General features: G+C 38.6%; 1 protein-coding gene and 1 pseudogene across 1 annotated transcript in view; one reads left to right on the forward strand and one right to left on the reverse strand.

Annotated features, from left to right (window-relative positions):
• EXOC4 (exocyst complex component 4) overlaps window positions 1–14,345 on the forward strand; it is a 722,132-nt gene that overhangs the window by 375,722 nt on the left and 332,065 nt on the right. The window lies entirely within an intron of this gene.
• On the reverse strand, window positions 7,823–13,946 carry LOC109490136 (annotated as a pseudogene).

Raw genomic sequence — 14,345 nt, forward strand, 5'->3', positions numbered from 1 at the left:
TCTAATCACAGAGGTCTTTGATGAACTTTTCCCACTTTAAATACATCAAAGTAAGTAAAGGGAGTAGAGAAAGCCATTAGAAAATCATTATAATTATAAACACCAACATCTATCTACTTCTCTCTCCTTTGGAACCCGCCCTCTTCTTGTTTTAAGCTGTTCAGGTGGGCTTTATATAGTGAAGTAAGTAAACTCTCCAGGCCATCAAAAAAGAAATTTAAGTGACTGGGGGGAAAGAAACTTCTTTAAGATTTCAAGGGAACTGATGTGTGCTATGAGCACCCAGTTTTTGGCTGTGACTTTCAAGTTGAACCTTTTCGATGGTAAATAGCCTCCTGCTTATGCCTGTGTGTTTTGGCTTAAAAATAAAAATCAATCTCTGAGAAAATGGGCTTCCATCTTCCTTTCAGCCCCGTCTCCTTTGATGATTGATGTTAATTCAGTAAGCTGCTGACCCAAGAAAAAAGAATTGTTTGTGCTGTTGTTTTGAATAAATAAACTTACAAAGAATCAATGGCTGTAGCTTAGAGAAATTAGATGGTAGAGAGCATAAAGTCTCTTTCTGTCGTGTTTCTCATGTAAATAAAGCAGGTAAAGGGCATTCTGGCGCCTGATATCTTTTTGAATGATGGAGGCTTGCTTCAAAGGGGAATTGTTTTTTAAGTTAAAAAAGAAGTGTTCTCTCTGTATCTGTAGTAAGAAAAGTCCCCATTTATAACAAAACAGGACACCTACTTATTCCTACAAACAATTCCAAACTGTCAGTAGGGGAGCCAGTTTCCCCAGTCCCTGGGCCTCAGCTCCCTTTCAGTTTTGTTCGTATTTTGGACCTCAGTCTTCCCACTGCAGCATAGAGAAACATTTCAGAAGGACTTTTGGAGTGTTCTTATTTGGTTTTAAAACTGAAAGGCTGGGGTGCCTGGGTGGCTCAGTCATTAAGCGTCTGCCTTAGGCTCAGGGCGTGATCCCAGAGTCCTGGGATCGGGCCCCACATCAGGCTTCTCTGCTGGGAGCCTGCTTCTTCCTCTCCCACTGCCCTTGCTTGTGTTCCCTCTCTTGCTGGCTGTCTCTCTCTCTCTGTCAAATAAATAAATAAAATATTTTTTTAAAAAAGTGAATAAATAAGTAAATAAAACTGAAAGGCAATGTGGTCTGCCAGACCAGAATAGTTAACCCAGGCGATTTTTCTGATCCAGCTGACTGTGTATTGACTGACCTTACTGAGTGCTTTTGCTTTGCCTGCCCCGTCACCATTTCCTTGACCTAAGCCATACCACCAAGTGTTATGGTCATGGAGGGAAGGTGACATCACCTATAATGACTATTCTTCAGGCAAAAATGTGATTCACTGGGTTCCTGGCCATGAGACTTAACAGTCCTTGTTATAGGCCATTCAAGACATTTGAAAATAGCCTTGCTTTCTATTACCTTTTGGTACCATTTCACTCCAGCAATGGCTAATAAAGATGGTGGTGGTTTACTTCTTACATTACCTAAGCCACAGTTTCAGCCAAATGAGCACACATTTATGTTAAAAACACATGCAGAGTTAGAACTGAACATTACCTATGCCAGTTACAGCTTTATACATTGTAAACAACCTCGAAAATCAAGATATAGTGGGAAGGCTAAGTAAGTTATGGTATTTTCAGATGGTGTACCATTATATGGCCATGAAGTCAGTTTCTTACTCTGTAAATGGAGATAATAATACACACCTCATAGGCCTGAGATGAAGACTAAATGAAATCATATGTGTGAAATACTTAGAACAGTGACTGGAATTAAACATCCTAGAGCTGTTTGCTATTTTTATTAGCGGTATGTTAAAATTTTGTGCATGGAAAGCTTTTGCTAGTAAAGAGAAGTATGTATGTTTCAAGTGGATATGAAATTATAGACACACTGTGATCTTAACTATGTCAAATACTACTAGGAGGTAATATAACAAATAATGAACAGAGTTATCCCTGGGTATTTTTTCCTCTCCAGTTTTTAATTTTCTCTGTATTTTTAATGTTTTCATCAGATGAGCATATGTTCTATGCTATGAAAAAAAATGTGATTTGAAAAAGTGTCAGTAGTTCCAGTGTAGTATCCAAGAATGCATTTTGTTGAAAAGAAATGACCTGATACATCCGAGTATGCTCAGGCAAATTCAGATACAAATAAAAAGAGTAAATATCCACCAGCCTAGTCCAAATGTAGGTATACAGCATAATGTATTTCTATCTAGTTCTAAGTCCTGATCCTAACAGTTATTAGATAGTTGGTCATAGTGATGAGGTTGGGGCTATAGGTGAGGTTCAGTGGGGTGGAGTCCAGACCAAGAAAGAATTCTTGAGATGCCTTTGGTGCAAAAGTGGTGGTTTATTAAAACACAGGGACAGGACCCATGGGGAGAAGGAGCTGCTGCCCCAGGTTGTGAGGGGTGCCTGATTATATACTATGGGGTTCGGGGAGGTAAGGAAAAAGGGAGGTTGAGTAAATACTTTCATATGTTAAAGATGACTCACAGGATACCAGAGGCCTTGCCATTGTCAAGTGAAGGTTGTTTTTCCCTCTAGGAAGGCATTAACATTAAGATAGTTGGGAACTTCCTGGAGGCTGCAGATTATAAGGACATTTAATTGTATCTACATTTCCTTCTGCAAGCTAGGTTATTGATAACCTGTTCTTGTAGACTGCTAAGACATTTGTAAACTGAGAGAGACTCAAGTCTTGCAGGATTGTGGTCTCTATAGGTTAACTATTTCTTTTTCTTTCCTTAGCTTTAGGGCAGCCAGGCATGCCTGAGGATTGTCACCTACATCCCTTGCGGGGGGAGGTGTGGGGTGTCAGTTTCTGCTTTGTCCTCAGCTTGCCTTCTGTTCACTCATCAATAGATAAACTACTTAAAACCCTAGAAGTCTCATCTGTAAAAGAGAAATAGGTCATTTTTTCCTGTTTATCTGATAATGTGGTTGAAAGGATTACAGGAAGAAATGTATATGGAAATGCTTTATAAGCATTTTCTGAAAGTATACAAAATATTCCATTTAGGCTTTCTTTTTTAGAATTTAAATGTTATGGAGTTTCAGGTATAAATGGTATTAACTAAAGATAACTACTGAAATTTTTAACGAAGAATGAAGTATGATTCAACAGTTAGAAAATAGATTTATCTCAAACTGTATTTTAGACTTAAACCTAAACTGTAGGCCCCATTGGGATACAGACATCAGTGAAGAACTGACTAGGTAGTCCAGAGTCTGGTTTATTTTATGGGAAAGAGCCAAATAGACGTTCTGAGGTCATTAAACTGTACTCTAGATTTAGAAGGGGTTGGCAATGATGTGCGTACACTGCTCAAGCATCAAACACTTGATTGTCTCCTCGCCCACCCCCCTTCCTTATTTTCTGTTATTCAGTTTTTGCCTTCAGTAGGGTGAGTTGATCCCAATGAGTGTGCATGCCTATTTATGCCCCCGTTGCTGTTTGGACACTGCAATCTTCCAGTGCTGGTGTTGAGCAACAAAATTAGCAATGCCATGTGGGTTTACGATTATAGCATGAACTTGGGAATCTGCTTTAGGCTTTAATGATAGTGAGCCGTGTCCATCATTTTCAGTTTATTTATTCATTAAGTAAAGGATTCTTAGGATGGTCAAAGGAAATGGTATATGTAAAAATGGCTTTGGAAAACATCTAAATTACAGAACCGGGATGTTTGTATAGCCTCAAAGTATCTCTCCCAAAATATTTATTAATTACTGTGGAGTTTTTAACATCAGTCCACAGATGCGTGGTGCTCCTCCCCCCAGGGGGCAGAACCTAATTCCCTGGCCTTAGAGTGTGGGCTGGACGTTGTGACAAAAGCACTGGAAAGGGAAAAAGGATAACTTTACAGTGGAGAAACCTGATAGACACCACCTTGCCTGTGATCAAAGTTTACATCACCAGTAATAAGACCTATTGATATCATGTATCCCCTGATGTGATAAGATGAGAAAGACATGTCACCTCTGTGGTATTCTTCACAAAAATCCATAACCACAGTCTAAATCCTGAGAAAACATCAAAGGAACAAAATAACTGGTGAGTCCTCTTCAGAAGTTTTGAAATGATGAAAGACAAAGACTGAGGAATTGTCATAGATTGAAGGAGACTGAGACATGACATCTAAATTCAATGTGGCATCAAGGATCAGACCCTGAAACAGAAAAACGACGTTAGTGGGAAAACTGGGGAAATCAGAATAGAGTGTGTAGTTGAGTTAACAGTATTGTACCACTGGTAACTTAGTTTTATTAATGACATCATGTAAGTAAGGGGAAGTGCGTGAAGGGTATACAGAACTCCGTACAGTCCTTGCAACTCTGGTGTAAGTGTACAATTTTTTCAAGATAAAACATTAAAAAAAAAAAGGAATTTAGTACTTGGGAAGAATCATACCAGTGTATAACTTTATTCAAAAGCAATGATATGCTGTGTATGACATTCAGTTGTGTTTAATGGAGAGACTCTATATAATCTGTGTAAATAAAAATTTGATTAATATCTAATGAAATTTTGCTACCATGTGAAATTTTGACTTAATACCTCTTGTTACCATTTTAGAGGAATTCTATTAGACATTTTCATTGGGCTGGGTTTTTTTCTGTCAGATCAGCTCTTAACACTTTCCCTTTATTTGGTGTTCATTTGAAAATATGCTCATGTAGGTGCGCCTGGGTGGTGTAGTGAGTTCAGCATCCAGCTCTTGGTTTTGGCCCAGGTCTCAGGGTCCTGAGATCGAGCGCCATGTCAGGCTCCACGCTCAGCACAGAGTCTGCTTATGATTTTCTCTGTCTTCCCCTCCTCCCCGTTCTCTCTCTCTCTCTCTCTCTCTCTCAAACAAGTAAATAAATAAATCTTAAGAAAATAAAAATTAAAGAAATATATGCACATGTAACAAATACCTTTTCACTTACTGTGGAGAAAGAATGTTATATCAGAATGGCTGAAATGGAAGGTCAGGAGAAATTTAAAAATTTACAAGTTGGATAAATGAAACTTTAAAAATTTACAAGTTGGATAAATGATACAGAAGTCAGGAAAACAAGTAGGTCTGTTCAGCATGATAACAGCCATGCTATTAGAATAGTTAATTATGGGGGCGCCTGGGTGGCAGAGCGGTTAAGCGTCTGCCTTCGGCTCAGGGCGTGATCCCGGCGTTATGGGATCGAGCCCCACGTCAGGCTCCTCTGCTATGAGCCTGCTTCTTCCTNAAAATTTACAAGTTGGATAAATGAAACTTTAAAAATTTACAAGTTGGATAAATGATACAGAAGTCAGGAAAACCAGTAGGTCTGTTCAGCATGAGAACAGCCATGCTATTAGAATAGTTAATTATGGAACGTTACAAATCTAGCACAGTTTTCAACACTTGACATATATTAATTGATTTAATCCTTATAATTAAAACTTATAACCTATGAGATAGTTGTGGTTATTATTCTTATTTTAAGATGAGGAACTTGAGACATAAGAAGGTAGAGCCCACATTTTAACAAACCACAAACCAACCATTTTGCCCCATTTCTGAGAATTCGCATACCAGGTTCATATTGTAACATTTACTAAAGAAACACCCAGGTAGCCACACATGGCTTTATGGAAGAGGAGCAGAGCCTGGGCAATTTCAAAGGCCACTTTTCTCATGCACACATTATAATTTCATTACCTGCTAGTTCCGTACCAGATGTTAAGTAGTGTTTACCATCAGACCCTTTTACCACCTCATAGGGGCTGAGGCTGTCGGTCAGATGGACTCAAAAGCTATAGCTGTTGGGTCCCAGAGCGCATTATGTTCTCAAGCACCAGTGCGTGCTTTTGAAGGAAAGGAGCTGGTCCACACATGGCAAAGAGATGTATGGGTTTCCCTTCTGTGCCAAACACCATGCAGTGCTTTTCTTTAAACAAGTTGGTGTCCTGATCTTTCAAAGACTTTGTCATTCTGTGAAAGGGGGGACTAGGGTGAGGACCTGATTGAAAGACTGCCCTTCCCACCTTGATTTTGTGAGCACCGTGACTCTAGAATGTCATCTCTCCTCTCCTTTTACTCCTGTCTTTCTTTGTGGGGCCTCACTTCTCCTTCCCTGTGTGTTGATATTACATGGCTCATTCCAGCTGACACATTTTGTTAGTGTTATCAGACACATTAGAAGGACTAAAATCACTGTGAGTGTTGTTTCTCATTCTTTTCGGTCAACAGGTTTACTTTCAAAGATAGGGCTCCTTGATTGCTCTGCTTGGGGCATAATTGATCAGTATCCAGTTTGCAGTTTATTCTACTTCTGACTTGTTAATTTAACTCACAGCGTGCCGATTTCATATGCAGTGTTGGCTCATCTCTTAGGGCTCAGGCTCTAACATATATATTAAACTGTCAAAAGGCCGGCAATACAAGAATGAGTGGTTTATAATTTGCTCATCTGAGCCATTATATCTAATATCTTTAGTTTTTGAATCAAATAAAAACACATGGTGATAATTATTCTTTCACTGATCATTAAATATTGTTTAAGGTTAGAATAATTTTCAGTAGAATCCTCATTTGTAAGCCCTGCCTCTAATACAGCTTTATGGTCTCTGCACAGCACACTGTCTCTCTTACCAAGTTTTGGGGGCACTCATGAAAGTTTAGGCATTCTTGAATCAAGAAAAGCAATTTTGCCAATTTTGTTAAAATAGCTGTCACTCTTAGGATACATCAGTCATATGGGGAAAAAATCAGGTAGTAGATATTAACACCGAAGTATGAAAAGCTGGTGAATATTTTACCTATGCATCTACACATCCAGAATATAAGGATATAAAATAAAATACCTAGAAAATAGAAATTGGCCCACCTTTTTTAATTATTATTATTAAAACGGCATATTAAGCAAATGGTCACAATGTGCTCCCAGGTTTCTTTATATGTGTTTAGCAAGCTGTCCTGGATCATTTTAGAAAGTCACAAAATCAGATTTTCTATTTTAAAGACGTATTATTCTGCCAATATAACACATGCGGTTTATCTAATTAGCCGAGACACCTCCGTTCTAACAAACTTGAACTAACAGATGCTACTTAGCACACAGAGGACGATCCTGTATGAGACTGCTCCTAGCTCAGAAAAGATGCATCTAGATGTCATATCATTCTTCTGCCTTTTGCAGGACTGCATGTTTACTCTGCTACAGTGTTTCACAAATGAAAGATAAAGCATTAGTCCGTCATAATTTACTGAATTAAAATTAATTCATTTAAAATATACTTGAAAGGCCAGAAAACTTTATTCTTTGGGCTTTAATGCACTCTCGTAACTTTGCAAAAGATGAAAAAGTAATGGTTAACCTATACTATTACGAACTTGATATACCTAAAAAAACAAAGAATTTTAGTACAAAATTACCATATTAATATTTGATTTTCAACTTTAAGAATTGTTAATTTGAAAAATACCAAATCACCTCAACTTTCTAATGATCGGCTCTGATGAAGTAGATTGTGAATGATACGAGCCCCGTGTGGGTCCTAGGTTAAAGGAAATGGGGAAGAAAAAATACTAGAAATGACCACATGAAAATAAAAGGAAGGGATGTTGATTTCTGGCAAAGTTGAGAGCTAAAAAGTCTGGAAAATTTCCCAGTACAAAGCGGTTAGAAATAGTGGATGTAATGTAATAAACTTCTTTTAAATGTATTGCTGACCTTGTTAGTAAGAGGTCTCCTGGGGATGAAAATAAAGAAAAAACTAAAAACCAGAGCAGTAAGCTGATGCTGATACCACAGCTGCTTGGGGGCATTTGTCAGTCTCAGTAACGAAGAGGTTTGAGTTTTAACAGCTGCATCACTACTGGAGGCAGGACCTTGGGCCTGTACAAGAGGAGATTTTAGAATTAAAACCACCTTATGAAGCATAGACTTTTTGAAGGGTTGTAACTTCAGTAAAAAAGTAGAATAGAAAAAAAATCCACTTATCAGCAAAGAGAGATGACAAGGAAATTTGTCCTGGCAAAGCCAACAATTCTTTTCTAGAAGAATATGCCATAAATTTAGGCCTTGATTCTTCCCATGGATAAGATTGCCTAAAACATGAGTTCACAACCTGAAATTACAGAAATACACAGGGGATATGTAACCCTGAGCTAGAGCCAAGCAGAAACAAAACACAGTTGAATTAGTTCCCGGTAATTTTAGAAATGGGATTACTAGTTACAGAATATAAAAATGGGTATGTTTGAAACATTTAAAAAATAAAATTTGCATCAAAAACATCAAAGAATAAGATGCTGTCAAAAAAAAAAGTCTAGGCGGTCTTGACAAAGAATCAAGATTTCTAGGAGTGAAAATTTTAATCTTTGCATTAAGAATTTAGTTCATGGCTTAGATGTCAGATTAGACACACAAGAGAATTAACAAACTACTAAACAAATCTGAAGAAATAATTAAAAGACAATGCATAAAGGCAAAATATTTAAGAAGTGTGAAGGAGGAGTTAAAATATGTAGGCTACAGTGACACTTGTACAGAGGACCGCCAGTCCTTTGATGCTCCTTCTGTCTTGAGATGGAGTCCATGCTCTTGAAACTGGGCGGATTTGTGACTGAACCAAGAGTGTGGTGTAGATAATATTATGTAATTTTTGAGGCTAAGTCATACAAGGCTATACAGCTTCTATCTTTTTTGCTGGAATGATTTTCTTGAAACGCTGTGCTGACATTAAGGGAATCCAGTTACCTGAGGGTACAGTGTTTTGAGGAATACCAAACAAGACAGAGAGTCCAGTCCCAGCTCTTCAGATCACTCCTAGTCATTTTGATTGTTCCCATCTGAGGTCTCAGACATCATGGAACAAACAGTCCATCCATGCTCTGCCCTATTAGAATTGTTGACCCACAGGGACGACTGGGTGGCACAGTTGGTTAAGTGTCCAACTCTTGATTTTGGCTCAGATCATGATCTCAGGGTCATGAGATTAAGACCCATGGTTGGCTCCACGCTTACCATGGAGTCTGCTTAAGATTCTCTCTCCCTCTCCTTCTTCTCCTGCTGCTTATTCTCTCTTTCTCTCTCTCCCTCCCTAGATGAACCTTTAAAAAAAAAAAAAAAAGAATTCTTTACCCACAGAATGGCAGTTGTTACTAAGTTTTGGGAATGATTTTTTTTTTTTTAATGCAGCAGTAGGTAAATGGAATGGGTAAGACATGAATTTCCAGCACACATATAATAAACGAAGTTTCAAAAGAAGATAATAGAATGTGAAAGAGGCAATATCTAAGGATGTAGAAATTGAGAAATTTCCAGAATTGATAAATATGACATGAACCCTTGCATCTCAGAAGCATAACGAATTCCAAGCAGGAGAGATAAAAGAGACCCATACCTTAATGCGGCAAAATACAGCTATAGAACACCGGAGTCAAAGCTAATACATTAAAAGCAAACAGAGAGAAAAAAAGATAGATGACTTAGCAATGAAGTACAACCTGCATTGCTAAGTATAGTTAAAAGCTGGAAATGTTCTGTTAATCGAGAGAAGGATTGAAAAATACGTTGTGATATGTTACAACAATGAAAAGCTACCCAAACTATCCAGCAGTAAAAAATAATTGAACAGGAACTGTGGACCTCAACATGAATCACAATGAAGAACAATATAGTATGATGGCATTTATGTAAAGTTTAAAAATATGAGAAACTGTAATGTGTCTCTGTGTATTCTTTAGTAGTCCATACATGTATAAAAGATAAAGACATCTAGTTCAAAATGATAAACATTGAAGTCAGTATAGGGAAAAAGAATCTGACTGGAGAGGACTACACTCCAGACTTTAACTCCAATGTTTTTGTTTTTTTTTTTGTTTTTCTTAACCGAGTAGTGGCTGCATGAGTACTCATTATTCTTTGTGCTTACGTGTGTGTCTGAGTATTTTATAATCCAATTTTGAACAGAAATAGGAAGATTCAGTTAATAGGGTGAATAGGAAGCTGTATGGCTTCTCCTTGAAGGAAAGATATACTTAGTCTGAAAACATTTGGAGGATAGAGATTAAGTGAATCCTATTTACCTCTTGGGTTGAGTGAATAGTTATACATATAGGAGAAAGATCAAAGCAGGTCTGGCATGAAATCACTTCTACCTGACTGGGAGATTTTTGAACCTTGGAAAGGGAAGGGTTGATGAAGTGGGTGGAGAGGAGGAAGTAAAATAGGAGATATAGAACCTTATAGCTGAAGTCTAGGAATTGTTGATGAATGGAATATGTTGTTTGATAATGAACAAGGTAGAATTTGAACTTTTATATCATTAATGATACCAGTGAAAAATCTTTATATTCTTAAAATCTTTCTGCTCTTCTATCTGTAAGAACAAATACCGTGCCCCATTATGATGAAGATGACTTTTTCATTTCTCAAACACCTGGCAATCACTGTGATTTGTCAACCATAAATGAAGTCCTTGAAAGGGTGTATGGGGTGAGGAGGAGAGACCAGAGAAAGACAAGTGGGCAATGAGGTAGTTTCGAATTATTAAATTGTTAAGAATGGTAGTTATGAGGCCATTACAGCCATTTTTATTCTTCTCTCTGATGGAAGTTTGGTCAAATGGAGAAGAATGGGTTATGGAGATGATAGCTTACTTGGAGATTTAACTTGATTTTCAAATCCCTTGGCAAAACTTTTGCTCAGTCTTTTAGTTGGATCTTTCCTTTGCAAATAGAGACTCATTCAGATTATTGGAAGTGTTATGGCATGTATGTGATGTACTTGGAAGTTGAGAAAAATGCAAGAGAATCACAGCAATGGTAGTAGACATTACAAAGCCGAGAAGGAGAAAACAATGTGAGTGATAACTGGCCCACAATCCTCATCTTCCAGAAAATGACCCAGCTAACTTTCACACTTGCTTTGCCCTCCTTACGGTTTTATGCTCTCACAGTTTGGGATCTTTTAAAACTTGGACTTACACACCATGATGCTTCATTTGCTTTTTTCTTTATCCCATTTTAGTTTTTAGCTTTCTAGGAGTAAGAATATGATCTTGGCTTCTAGCCAGCCTTTCATTGGCTGCGATTGGGTAAGACGCCTACCCTTGGTCCACTCAGCTCCAGCTTGGGAGGATGTAGTCATGCTGTAGAACTAGGTCTCTGGGCTGACCCCATCAACGGAGACCATATGTGGAGTAGGTGTACTCAGTGATAGTGGCAGTTACTTGGTCTCCTCTTTACGCCCAGCTGTGTACAGTCAGCAGAGTATGGTTTCCATCTAACCGGCTAGCACAAACTGACACTTGACAGGGCTACCACGGTTTTGATAAATCTGTAGGCAAACAATTGTACTAAGGTTAATATTTGGTACTAAGTTAATGGTACTAAGTTGAATGTTTGGCTTTCTCTAATATCCTTACCTGTGTCATGTATTTTAATTCTAAATTTCTGTGATGACATTTGTCCCTCTCTAGTGCCTTTTAACACCTTTGTTCCCCACACCTCATGACCTGATTGTTAATACAAGTACTAACTTTTCTCCAGGCTAGTTAAATTCTTCAGTCTGGCCTTAAAATAAGTTCAAACAGTTGTGCGTTATTTTAGCTTGCCTGGTTATTAATCAGTTGCCAGAAAGTGTGACTTAAAGAAAAAAAAAAAACCTATTGGATAAGGGTATTTATTTCACATAAATATTTGTATTAAATCTTATCATATTAGTGTATGAATCTAGGAAACTGTGTTTATGTACAGACATATGTAAAATTTATTTTTAAAAGTAAGCTTAGAGGACATTTGCCTTGAAGCACTCTTAACACAGTTGGTCTAGAGTAGAACTATTTAGCATCCCTTTACATGCCATTGAACTCAGGGTTAGAATCATGATGGAGACACCCCATAATGCAAATAGAAATGTCCTGAGGTCATCCTGTAGTTTTATAGGGATCTTCACCAAAGCTAAGAAGAAGGTAGTAAATTTTATTAGCATGATTAACTCTGAAAGAGCCGGCCTTTTTGGGAAGCCAGCTGAAAATAGAATTCTATGTGTAGGCACACAATATATAGAATAGGCGTTATATGGTGTATATTTCTACATGCATTTTTTCTTCGATCAACACAACCTTTAATTAACTAAAATGAAGTCTTCCACAAGATGAAAATATGTCTTGAAAAAAGTGACAGCAATAAAACAATACCTTGCAGCTTTCTACTTAGAGTCCCAGTGGATTAGTGATTTTACTTTACATTTGAAATGACAGTATAGTAATGATTACTGCTCCTTTGGGATGGATAAGAAAAGAAATGGTGCCCAATTTTATTAGTCATTAGTATTCTCTGTTATAAGTGGTATGGGAAGCTCTGGAACTGGAAGAACATGGCCTGAATATATTTTTTTAAACAAGTAAATTATCTTTCAGTATTAGTAAAAATGTCATTTGTCTGCCTTAGAAAAATAAAACCTTCAAACGTAATTTAGCTTGTCTGTCATTTTAAACATTTCAGAAGACATAGCCCCCTGCTTCAGGCCCATTTTTCTTTGTCAGGAGATGGTTCATTGGTTCCTGGGTGAAAGTTTTGACATTTATATTACACTCTGAGTACTTGAGAAACTAAAGGATGCCAGTTCTTTTTAAATTAAATCATGGTATCTCCTCTACCAGGCAGACATTTGCAATATTCTGTGTACAGTCGGAAATTATTGAAATGCCCTCTTTCCTTACATATTTTTGTCATAATACTCTTTATTACTGTTCTTGTTATATTGCTGTTTATTACTATCCATCTTTATAGTTTCTCCCATATGCAATCTAGTCCTTCTCATCTCCACATTTATTGCTATAGGTCAGATAGTGAAGAAATCCAGTCATGAAACTCTGTTTTGATCTCCAAGTAAAATAGCCCACACTTCCAGCCATATCTTGGTAAATAATTCTCAGAGTGGAGTGAATGTTTGTGACCATGCTGAAAATCCTTTCCCTGACCATTTGAAGCTTCCTTCTGGAGTGTTCACCCAGCACCTCTCCCATCTCTTGACTCTAGCCCAATAAAGTCAGGGACACTGAGCAGTCCTGTGGCCCAGTCTTCACACACCAGTCCAGTCCTGAGAGCTGTGAAGTAATAAAGACTTTTACTCCCAATTTTCTTTTTGTCTTTTTTTTTTCTTTTTTTTAAGATTTTATTTATTTATTTGACAGAGAGAGAGACAACCAGTGAGAGAGGGAACACAAGCAGGGGGAGTGGGAGAGGAAGAAGCAGGCTCCCAGCAGAGGAGCCCGATGCAGGGCTCGATCCCAGGACCCCGGGATCATGCCCTGAGCCAAAGGCAGACGCTTAACGACTGAGCCACCCAGGCGCCCCACTCCCAATTTTCTTAAGAGGAAAAAAAAAATCACTTTTTAAAATTCATCTTACATCAGAACTTTATAAAGATCCTCTTTTTTTTTTTCTTCTTACTAACACAGTATTTGCCTTCCTTCTGTCAAACCCTGAGCCATCCACTTTGCCAGGGCTGAGTAGGGAGATACAGGAAAAGGAACATACAGGGCAGATGAGACATGGGAGGAAGACCTGTGGGAAGTGGACATGGCGAAGAGGGTGAAAAAGGCCACCGTCAGGCAAAAGAGCCCCATGGCCCTTTGGGAGGGCAAAGCCCAGAATGGTGTAGGAGAAGAACCATTGCTTCAGAGAGGGGTTGCTGGGATCACCAATGATGAGACTCCCAAGCTCCGTCCCAGTTCCAGCCCCAGAGCCAGTTGCCCCTAACCGTGGCAGCCCCAGTCCTGATGAACTTGGCTGCTGTGTCGATGTCCCTTGAAATGGCGCTGGTTTGATCTGCCAGTGTCTCTGGTGGTTTCAGCACCACTGCCGACAGCGATGGGCTCAGCTGAGAGGTGCTCCTGACCAACAAGGGGGAAGAGATGAACTTTGCACAAGTGGACATTTTCAGGGGATGAGGGACTATGGCGCGAGAGCTGCTCCCAGTGCAGAGAAGACAGAGAGGAGCGTGGGAGGATGGGGGGATGTGCAGGAAGAGCAAAAGGAAGCTCTAAAGATCCTCTTTTCTTCAAGGGTTTTCCAGCAGCAACTCATCATCCCTCTCTTCTTAGAATCAGTATTTCTTAATAATGTCATCAATGAATTAATCACATTTGTTAAGCATTTGCCACGTGTCAGACAACGTGCTAACCACTTCACATGCACTATTTTTACTTCGCACAACCAATCCCATTGAAGTCTTTGTTGTTTTGGAGAGGGAAATTGAGGTTCAGAGACTTGAAGTAACATGGCCCTCATCACACAGGAAGTCACAGAGCCGTGATTCAGACCCAGGCAGTGTGATACCAGAGCT

This window comes from Ailuropoda melanoleuca, chromosome 1 (assembly GCF_002007445.2).
Source record: "Ailuropoda melanoleuca isolate Jingjing chromosome 1, ASM200744v2, whole genome shotgun sequence".
Lineage (NCBI taxonomy): Eukaryota > Metazoa > Chordata > Mammalia > Carnivora > Ursidae > Ailuropoda > Ailuropoda melanoleuca.